The sequence below is a fragment of the Lycium ferocissimum genome, chromosome 11 (assembly GCF_029784015.1).
Source record: "Lycium ferocissimum isolate CSIRO_LF1 chromosome 11, AGI_CSIRO_Lferr_CH_V1, whole genome shotgun sequence".
Classification (NCBI taxonomy): Eukaryota; Viridiplantae; Streptophyta; class Magnoliopsida; order Solanales; family Solanaceae; genus Lycium; species Lycium ferocissimum.
The window spans coordinates 15736933-15748695 of NC_081352.1; the positions used below are offsets into that span (position 1 = coordinate 15736933).

Genomic DNA, 11763 nt, shown 5'->3' on the forward strand with positions numbered 1-11763 from the left:
GTTTTCTGTGTGATTTCTCTCACACGCTCTTCTTGTACCAACTTCGAATAGACCTTGTTCAATGATGGCAACGGTTCCTGGGCCAGTATGTTCGATCTCACCATTCTATACGTTCCCTCATCCAATCCCAAGAGGAAAAGATGCACATTTTCTTCTTCTCTTTTGGCTTCTAGGACTTCTCCCAGATTGCACGCGCACTTTCCGCACGCACACGTTGGGATATGTTTGTAGTTCGTCAATTCCTGTGCAATGAGTTTCCATAGTAATCTACTATGGTCCTTCATTTTTTCTTGCACTTCGCTAGTTTCCCCTTAAGTTGTTGCATCCGAGGGCTGTTAATAATCGCGAACCGCTCTCGGATGCTCGTCTATAATTCTTCTGCTTCCTCTTTATGTGTAAACGTTGAGCTAAGCGTCAGTTGTATGGTGTTACGAATCCACGACACCAACAGTGAGTTTATAGTCTACCAATCTTCCAAGTCCGGCGACTTTTCGTCCGCTTTCTGGATTGTACCATCGATGAAGCCGAACTTCTTTGTTGACCTTAGGGTTGTCCTCATGAATCTAGCCCATTCTTCATAATTTTCAACCTTCAATTATACTTGTGTCACCACAATTCTAGGGTTATCATTCGACGTAATGTCGTAAGGAGAGATTATTTTTCTTTGGTTTTGTTTTCTTCACCAGCGATTCCTTTACTGGTATCGCCGGTTTCGTTACCGATACCTGCCATTGTATAGGGTTTTTGTGTTCTTTTTAACATGGCTCTGATACCATATTAAAATCAAGACAGAGACGAGAATTTGGAGAGACAAGAATAATGAGAGAATTCTTTCTGCTTTGTTTTCATCATAATGACTTTTTTATATATAAATAAGGTCTTCCCTCTTCAAATCTAATAAGATAACCCAATTTTAATAAAACTACACATCTTATATTACCATAAATAAACTATTATAGTACTCTCAATAATAATTTCAATTAAATACTCCCTCACTCGCCACGTCATACTTATACCTCGCCCGCTGTATCTCTATAGTTTTCCGTTCCTTTTTCCTTTTTTTTTTTTTATCTTTTTTTTTTTTTTTAAATTCCAATTTTCCTTCTTACTTCCTTACTTGCTCATTTTCTGTATCAATTTTCCCTATGCACAAATAGAAGAGAGAAAAATAGTTCCAATACATAGTTACAATTCATGAGTACTGTATACACTCATAACTAGCTTATAAACACAAACATATTATAGTTTTAATTACTCATTCGTATATTTCACGCAAGCGAATGCTCGTCTCCTACAAATACTCCCGTGATCTTGTAGTCTAGTTAGGAAAATTTTGAGAATACACGTACTGTTTTACCCACCTTTTGATCGCTGACCATATTTCAAGTGCATCCACAGCATAAGGATAGTCCTAAATTAGTAGGCGTTTGCCATGTTTGGATGCAGGATCCTCAACCGCCACTACTCTGAAGGAACGCGATAAATAAATAAAATTATCATTATTTTAGATATCATTACATTGTAGAGAGACTAGAGCACAAAGTAGTAACGTAACCCATAACAAACTCAGCCAGGATTACTTGATCCGCGAAAACCCAATCTCTGTAAGCAATTGAAGTCACCTCCACTGACAGTGGTCTCGAGAGAATAGATTTCTTGACAATCCTCCCGCATTACATACAGACTGCTAAGCTAAGGCGTTGATATCCATCGTATCATAAAACTTAGGATGCAACAGCTTATAAAAAGGATGAAGCATAAGTTGCCTATGAGTCACTATCACAAAAGGCTCAACTGATGCATGAGTATGTAACTTGAGAAACAAAATTAGACATGTTCAAGGAAATGTTAGAGACCGCTATTAACAAACTACAGTAAGTTGATGGCACCAACTTGATTTCCATCGGGAGGAGGCAAGCTTAATTCAATGGCTAGTGGCTTCAAAGAAGAGTCCTTTGCAGAAAGAGCACGACTCTGGAGGCATAAATCTTTGAAGGCGACATGTTAACTTTCCTCGCCTAAGGCATCACTTTGTCATGGTAATTCAAAATGAAAGCCAGTTATCCATGGCCTAAGAAGAATCAATCGAGACTAATCAGGGTAATCAGCAAGCATAACTTGAAAAAAATAATAGTTGAGTTTCACTAAATCATTCATGGTCAGTCAGTCCACCTAGATAATTTTGTATTTTTACTCTGGTTATTTTGTTGGTTTTGTAACCATAAATTTTTGGATCCAGCGTGCTTGTTGGAGGGAAATCCTGTAACAACAACACAATGAATGTAAACTATTTATTCTTCATACAAATCTTAAGATTGAATTCCCAGAAATAGCAATGAGATTTTTTAATGTTAGGACACTTTTGCACACAAACTTTTCCTCTGTTTCAACAATGTGAATTTTCAGCAAATAAAATCACACAAAGAGTGATCAAGCGAAATAGATCAATCGCATACTTAGATATTAGTTGATGTCAACAAGTCCACCAGCTAATGTACCGATTAGCATAGTCACCTCGATGGAATAGCGAGTAACTGGCTGGGGAATATTATACTGGATTGCAGGGCATCCCGGACATAGTGACAGTCCACTTCTATGTGTTTAGTCCGTTCATGAGTCACCGGATTTTATGCAATGTGCAAAGCTACTTGACTGTCACAGTACATTTTGACCGGAGACTTATGTTTAACGCCGAAACTATGAAAAATTCCCTTAATCCATTTTAGTTCACAAGCGGTCATTACCATTGATCGATATGTAGCCTCCGCTGACGAGCTGGAGACAATATGTTGCTTCTTGGTTTTCCATGACATGGGTATATTCTCGAGGGAGATAAACCAACCTGTAAATGATTTATGAGTCAACGGACATTTGGCCTAGTCCAAATCACACCATCCATACAACTAGAGATCACAATCTTTTATCATCACTATGCGTTATCCGGGGTTCTTCTTCAAGTAAAACACTACACGGATAGCCGCATTCCAGTGTGCTTCCTTCAGTTGCTGTATGAATTGGGATAGAACATGCACATAGGATAATAACTCGGGTCGCATAAAACTGAGGTACAACAATCGACTGACCAAACACATATATGGTTTCGGATCACCCAAATTGGGTCCTTCGGCCAACACCAAACCATGATTCTGTTCCATAGGAGTATTGATTGGTTTAGCTCCCAATAATCCGGACTCAGAGATTATATCCAGGGCATATTTTTGTTGACAGAGAAATAATCTGATTGGTCCGCATGCAACTTCAACTCCTAGAAAATACTTCAGACGGCTCAAATCCTTCATGTGTAAACAAGTGCGGAGATAGTCTTTGAATCGTTCAATGGCACTATTGTCATTTTCGGAGATAATCAAGTTATCCACATAGACTAAGACGTTAAGTTACATACCTCCCCGATGCATAATTAATATAGAATAATCCGATTGTGACTGTTTGAACCCATGTTTCATCAAAGCACCTGATAATTTCACAAACCAACACCTTGGAGCTTGCTTCACACTATACAAAGATTTCGAGAGTCGACATATTGCCTCCGATTAGGAACACAGAATTCCGGTGGCAATTTCATATAAACATCCTCCGTAAGCTCGCTATGTATGAAAGCGTTATGCACATCCATCTTATGCAACTCCCAGTTTTGCGCAGCCGCAATAGCCAGGAAGGTCCAAACAGTTACTACCTTAGCAACCGAAGTAAAATTTTTGTTGTAGTCAATTCCTTCCTCCTGTTTATTTCTGAAGATGACCAAACGAGCTTTATATCGCTCGATTGTGCCGTGAAAGTTGTACTTGATTTTGTACACCCATATACATTCGAGTGCTTTTTTATCTGGTGACAAAGCTTCTAGTGCCCATGTTCCATTATCCTCCATCGCTTAGATCTCTTACCGGATGGCTATTTTCCAATATTCATTTTTCAGTGCCTCCAAGAAGGTTTTTGGTTCGTTTCCTGTGGTAATTGCTGCAAGGAACCTTTAGTACTGCATGGAAAATTATCACAGGATATATAGTTAGGTAAAGGATAAGGTGCACCTGAGGATTGTTATGGATCGGGTGGACGAGTTGATGGACTTTATTTCCAAAAAGGTTTAATGACGTAGTCGTGTAGCCGGATCGATTCATGCTTTTGATGTTTACCTCATGCCAATTGTTCGTCCGGGTGTATTTTGCTGGTACAAATACCTATTGGTTGTACCCTTTCCATCTTATCTCTATCCAGATCGGCCTCTATTCGGTCTAAATCCGGCTGATCAGTAGGTTCGATACCCGGTATCCGTACTCTGTCCATGAGTTTCATTCATACCTATATAATCAGTCCTATCTTCTTCATAGTTATGTTGGTTTATTCCTCTCTCCGTTTCGTCAATGTTAACATAACTTTGTTCCAAAGATTCTCCTTCGTTCGGTATTACTTCTACATTGTCGGTCAAGTTGCCCGATCTTACATCGAAGGGGAACTTAGTCACGTAGAAATCCACATCTCTTGAGACCAAATATTTGTTGTTCTCTATGTCACACAATCTCCAACCCTTCTTTCCGTAGGGGTATCCCAAGAAGACATACTTATGACTCCGACGCACAAACTTGTCACTCGTTCTTCCCTTTGTGTGTGTAGCTTTGTGACCCTATCAACCTTAAGTGATCATATTGGGGGGGGGGGGGGGGTCTCCCCGTATAAAATGTCATAGGGGATTTTCCATTCAAAACTAAAGATGGCGTTGTATTGGTTAAATACCCTGCAGTCAAAACACATTCTTCCTAGAATTTGATCGAAAGATGACCCTGAAGTCTCAATGCTCGGGCCACATTAAGAATGTGATGGTGTTTTTTTTCGACTCTCCCATTCTGTCCTTTACAAGTTGTTTGAAACAGAATTCCATGTTCGAAAAAGCAAGTCTTCATACATGTGAACTCAATTCCGTTATCGCTTCTAACTATCTTTATCATTTTTCCAAACTACCTCTCCATAAAAGCGAATAAATTAGTCAAGGTTTGGTACACTTCTTTCTTATCAACTAAGATAAAGATCCATACAGCTCATGAATGATCATCCACAATAGTAAAAAATATGAAACACCACAAGAGGAAGAGGTTCTCTATGGTTCCCATAAATCACAATGAATCATATCAAAAGTATCCGTAGCAATATTATCACTTAAAGAACAAAAAAACGTCTCGTTTTTCTTTGCTCGTTAGCACACATCACATTCTTTATCTAATCTATCACCACTCACCTTTAAGCTCAATGACGTAATAGACTTTGTTACTTGTTTTGAAGGATGACCCAACCGTTTGTGCCAAAGATCGAACCAATAAACTGTATATGCCTTCATATCCCGTATCAATGAGTTTATAGTCCACCAATCTTCCAAGGCCGATGACTCTTCATCCGGTTTCTTGATTGTACCATCGACGAAGCCGAACTTCTTTCTTGCTCTTAGGACTGTCATCATAGATCTAGCCCATTCGTTATAATTTTCACCCTTGAATTGGACTTGGGTCACCACAATGCCAGGGTTATCATTCGATGTAATGTCGTAAGGAGAGATTATTTTTCTTTGGGTTTTGTTTTCGTCAAGGTGATTCCTTTGTTGGTATCGTCCGTTTTTTTACTGTCATCTGCCATTGTATTAGGCTTTTTGTGTTCTTTTTAACGTGGCTCTGATACCATGTTAAAATCAAGACAGAGACGAGAATTTAGAGAGACAAGAATAATGAAAGGATTCTTTCTGCTCTCTTTTCGTCATAATGACTTTCTTATATATAAATAAGGTCTTCCTTCTCCAAATCTAATAAGATAACCCATTATAATAAAACTACACATCCTATATTACCATAAATAAACTATTATATATACTCTCAATAATAATGTCAATTAAATACTCCCTCACACACCGCGTGATACTTATACCTCACCCATTGTATCTCTATAGTTTTCCGTTCCTTTTTCCATCTATTTTTATCTCTCTTTTTTTTGTCCAAATTTCCTTCTTACTTCCCTATGCACAAATAGAGGAGAGAAAAATAGTTCCAATATATAGTTACAATTCATGAGTACTGTATAAACTCATTAATAGCTTATAAACACTCAAACATATTATAGTTTTAATTATTCATTCATATGTCTCACACAAGAGAATGCTCGTCTCCTACGGATCCCGCGATCTTGTAGTCTAGTTTAGAACAATTTTGAGAATACACGTACTGGTGTGCCCAACTTTTGATCGTTGACCATATTTCAAGTGCATCCACAACATAAGGATAGTCCTCAATTAGTAGGCATATGCCATGTTTGGATGCAGGATCCTCAATCGCCACTTCTCTGAAGGAACACGATAAATAAATAAATAAATAAATAAATAAATAAAATGATCATTATTTTGTTTATCATTACATTGTAGAAAGACTAGAGCACAAAGTAGTAACTTACCCCATAACAAGCTAGGTAGGGATTGCTTGATCAGCGAAAACCCAATCTTTGTAAGCATTTGAAGTCAACTCCACTGACAGGGGTCTGGGGAGAACCGATTTCTTGACAATCCTCCAGCATTACGTACAGACTGCCAAGCTAAGGCATTGATATCCATCGTATCACGCAAGTGAGGTTGCAATAGCTTATAGAAAGGATGGAGCGTACGCTGCCTATGAGTCACTATCACAAAAGGCTCAACTGATACCTGAGAAGCAAAATTAGACATTTTCAAAGAAATGTTAGAGACTGCTATTAACAAACTACAGTAAGTTGATGGCAACAAATTGATATCCATAGGGAGAAGGCAAGCTTAGTTCAATGGCTAGTGGCTTCAAAGTACAGTCCTTTGCAGAAAGAGCACGGTTCTGGAGGCATAAATCTTTGAAGGTGACAGGTTAACTTTCCTCGCGTACGGCATCACTATGTCATGGTAATTCAAAATGAAAGCCAGTTTGACTCCATGGCCTAAGAAGAATCAATCGAGACTAATCAGGGTAATCTGCAAGCATAACTTGAAAAACATAATAGTTGAGTTTCACTTAAATCCTCAATGGTCAGTCCACCTAGATGATTTTGTATTTGTACTCTGGTTATTTTGCTGGTTTTGTCACCATAATTTTGGATCCAGCATGCTTGTTGGAGGGAAATCCTGTAACAACACAATGAATGTAATCTATTCATTCTTCATACAAATCTTAAGAAAGAAGTCCTAGAAAAAGCAATGAGATTTTTAGTGTTAGGCCACTTATGCACACAGACTTCTCCTCTGTTTCAATAATGTGAATTTTCAGCAAATAAAATCACACAGAGAGTGGTCAAGCGAAATAGATCAATCTCATACTTAGATATCAGTTGATGTCAACAAGTCCGCCAAATGATGTACAGATTAGCACAATCACCTAGATGGAATAGCGTGTAGCTGAAAGGGACCACATAATTCAAATTTACATGGAATCAAACTAATATCACACTTTCAAGAATACTTGTAATTTAATGAATATATTCCTTACGAACAGTAGCAGCAAACCTGTGGCCAATGACTGACTGCTTGTGAATTACTTCGATTTCATTGTTATTAAAATGGCTTTTTGAGCAGAATGAAGTGATGGATCCGAAGGAGAACATTGATTCTTTCACTATCAAGGGCACTGGCGAATTCATAAGACGTAAAAAGAGAGTGTTATTACCTCTTACGAATGCCTTTGATAGCGCAAGAACCAATATTCTACATCAGATGATCGAAGGTCCAAAGTTGTCTTTTTCATGAGCAGAAGAGTGCCCCAACCATTTTGCTTTCACGTTTGCCAGTGGATGCCATTATCTCTTTGTTAATAAAGTATAATTGCCAATGTACTGGATTTTTTATGAGAAACAAAGGCAGGGTACTCTGATTTTATAGGTAGACTGGCTAGTTTTGTACTCCCTCGTTCACTTTTATTTGTCCACTATAGTATATATGTTGTGGTCCATCATCTTATAATTTTTTTTGGACATCGTGATATTCTCGTCCACATTTGCATGTTCTATTTAAGTTTCATGAACTAATAATGTAAGTAGATATTTACGCAACTAAAAATAGATCATACTATCTGGTTTCTTCTTCTGCGTTTTTTCCCTTTTAAAAGTTTCTTCTTGTTTGAACCAATCAAATTTGTTGCAAGTTTCTACACCAATTGATATTGTTAGACTTTTTTCTCTCCACGCAATAAATGTTTATGTTTTCTTCTTGTTCATTATTAAGTTAATAGGCAATGACAAAGATGAAAGCTAAGCGAAAGGTACATTATATTACACGTGTTTGATAGGAAAATAAACATACAGAAAAAAGAAAAAATCGATAAAGAAGATGTTGATGATAGAGTTGAGACAAATTGCAAAGACCATCAACAAATCATCAATCGGTTGGCATTGCAATTAATCTGTTGAGAATATAATTAAGTAAATAAAAGTAAGCTTTTTTTTTTTTTTTTTTTTTTTTTTTAAATTTAAGTTTTAGATGAGATGGTTATACGAAATCTACATGACATTAAAGCACACATAGGTTGTAGATTTCGAGTCTCATTGCCATCATTATCAAAAATATTTTTTACGTGTTTTTCCCATGAAAAAGAATCAGACCCACACGTGAGGAGTGTGTCGAGAATATCATTGAAGCAAATAAAAGTGTGTTGTTTCTACAATTTAAACTTTAGATAAAACTGTCACACACTTCTGCATCATTCTCGTGGCCTTGGTTCTGATATGTCAAGTCCCTTCTCATCAGTCTACTACCCCCGGCACTTATATTTAAGTACTTTGAAATGTACTTGAGATATTTCTGGAAGATCTATGAAATCCAAGGTATTGGGTTTGTTAAAAGGCTCTCCAAATAAGACATTCAGAGGTCGTTTGGTAGAGTGTATAAGAATAATATTAAAAGGGTGTATTAGTAATGATGAGATTAGTAAAGCTGGAATAAGTTATGGTGAGATTAGTTATGCTGAGATTATTTTTTATACACTGTTTGGTTTGGTATATTAAGGGGTAGTTTTGTCTTTAATCATGTTAATCCATGTATGAATAACTCTTGCATTGCTTATAACAATTTGCTATGTATAAGAATAGTACTAAATCGGGTGTATAACTAATACATACATTAGTTATACATAAGTTGGAAAACACTAAAAAATAAGGAATTAATAATACCAAAGCTAATACAGGCATTATATTCTCTAATACATCTTATCAAACGACCCCTTAAAAGCCCATAGTCAATGTCATGTGTATAGCCTATAAAACTCACGTGTTCGCTTGATACCCATTTGAATCTCATTTAATAATGTATAGTAGACATTGCGCAGCAAGTCCATCTCGTGACTTAAAGATGAAACCAAGCACAAACATATACTTTATAAGTCTATTCAAAATCCATCCCTTGTAAGATTATTTATGATCGTTCTTGTAATGTCATGTTAATCAGCACATTAATCAGACCCTTTGATATTTGACACAAATATCATGTTTCGTGTCATTTCACATTTTATTCTTATGACTTTTATCGCTTAACTTATGATGAAATAGTCGTATTTGTGCTTATATTGTTATATTTCATGTGTATCGGCACGATGAAGACAAACGATGAAAAACTGGGCTAAAAGTGGTTGATTTTGGAGCATATGATGATTACACGAGGTGACGATTCGAAGACCACAAGTGATAAACTAAAAGGAAAAAAAATTAACTGAAGGAAGCATATGTGCCAGTCCCGTAGCACGAGGCCAGCACTTGAAGATCGAGTTGCCGGAAATTGAAGTCCCGCGCTGCAAGGGCGTGGCGGAATTAGCACATTCATCATCTAAAATTCACTGAAGGGTCTGTGCTAAGCCCGTAGCATGGGGCCAGCACGGGATGGGCTCAACCAGTCCGAATTTAATTAGGATTTTGTCTATTTTTGAGTCATTAAATTCCTAGACTATAAATACTTATTTGAAGGGTTGAGAAAGGTGTGTTGAGATACTTTGAGACACTTGTAACATGAAAGCCGTCATTAACCCTTTTCTTCCCGTTTTTACTTTTATCTTTATAAACCCTAGGCTAATCATGAATTCTTTTGTCTATGATCGAATCATGAGAAGCTAATCTCTTAATTCAAGGGTTGTGGCGTAAGACTTGAAAGTTGGTTTGATGACAATTTTTATCGATTAAATTTTCATATTTTGGATTGCTTATTTATTCTTGTGCTTAATTATTTGATTATCTGGCCAATAGTTAGACACTAGCTATCTGTGGTGCGTGAATTGGACTTTAGAAAGAGAGTTCACGTACATAATAAGAATAAATAGAGTTTGTTCGATATTATCGTTTCGCTACTGAGGATAGAGATATACCCTTTAGCCCTACTTAGTTGATTACGGAGAAATAAATGCGCTCTTTTTACCTACGTGTGACCATAGAGATAGGCGTTATAGTAACGTATTGGGCTTGTGAGTAGTTCGAGAGGATATCATAAAGTTACAATTAACCCTTCAACTAGTAACTCGAAATAAGATAGGTAGAATTGTCGAAGATCAGTGGATTGTCAAAAGCCACGACCCTGGAACTTTCTCTCATCTGATAAACCTTACAATCTTTGTCGAACTCAGTCACAAAAACACCCATCACAAATTGTTTACTTTTCAGTTTTAGTTTAGTTACAACAAACACCTTGATTTTTGCTTTCTTGAATAGTTTTATTCAAATTTGAATTAGTTTAACGAAGAGAATCTAAGTCTTTGTGGGATCGATATACCGGACTTAAAAATCCTATATTACTTGTACAATAGCGTATACTTGCGTGTGTGTTTGGAGCAACAAGTTTTTGGCGCCGTGGCCGGGGAATTAGCAATATTACTGTTTTTCTAATTTGAATTTTTTAATTTCTATTCAAGTTATTTATTTATTTATTTATTTATTATTGTTTTATTTTACTTTTAATTTAATATTTTCGTTAGTTTTCTTGTCATGACATCTTGGAGTAAAAATTGGTCGAATATTGGTTGTTCCTATTTTGGTGATCCATGTCTGATTTGTGGAGGATCCCACTTGTGGCAATACTGTCAAAATATTTCCGGCAATGGGTTGTGTGCACCTTCCCAATCTTTCGAGTGAAATGTTTGTAATATATGTGGTGGTCAAGACGGTCATAGCAATGGTTGTCCTAACTCCCATTCCCCATCCCCGAGCCCCTATTATGATTTTCCTATTGTTTGTGATGCTGACAGGAGTAACAAAGTAGAGGATGCGGAAAGTCTTGCTCGGATTAGCGATATGATAAAGCAAATAACGAAGCATGATGCATTAATGAGAGAGCAAAATGCAGAAATGTGGAAAGCCATAGAGGGGATTCGTGCCAAACTCACAGAGATGTAGGCCGAGGCTGAAACTTGTAATGATCTACAAGTTACAGGCTTAGCCACTACTCAAGACGAACCTCAAACAGAAGAAAAGAGCGAGTTCCCGCAAGTAGATAGCTTTGGAGAAGCAGAGATAGTGAGCCAATCTTGGCTAACGGAACAAGCTCAACAAATGAAATTTCATGGGTTTCTCCGTGATGGTCTTACAAACATGGCTATACAACTAATAGAGGGCGAAAACTGAGCTCAGACAAGAGAATAGACCAATTTGGCTCAGAGGCGGGTGAAGAAGAAGGAAGATGCTAATTTCAAAAAAATTATGATCAGCTTAAGCAGTTATCTCTGAATTTTCCCTTCTTGGAAGCTGTCAAGGAGATGCTTGGTTTTGCTAATTAATTAATATAAT

General features: G+C 37.1%; 1 long non-coding RNA gene across 2 annotated transcripts; it reads right to left on the minus strand.

Moving 5' to 3' along the window:
- Positions 1–6028: 6028 nt before the first annotated feature.
- LOC132037257 (uncharacterized) lies at positions 6029–7976 on the minus strand. Of its 2 annotated transcripts, none has more exons than XR_009409812.1 (3): positions 7674–7976; positions 6445–7135; positions 6029–6336 (listed from the first exon to the last, which is right to left on the minus strand). It is a non-coding gene; the product is annotated as an uncharacterized LOC132037257 (long non-coding RNA). The 2 variants fall into 2 exon arrangements; XR_009409813.1 differs by lacking the exon at positions 7674–7976 and adding an exon at positions 7497–7667 and having other exon boundaries at positions 6445–7405.
- Positions 7977–11763: the final 3787 nt, after the last annotated feature.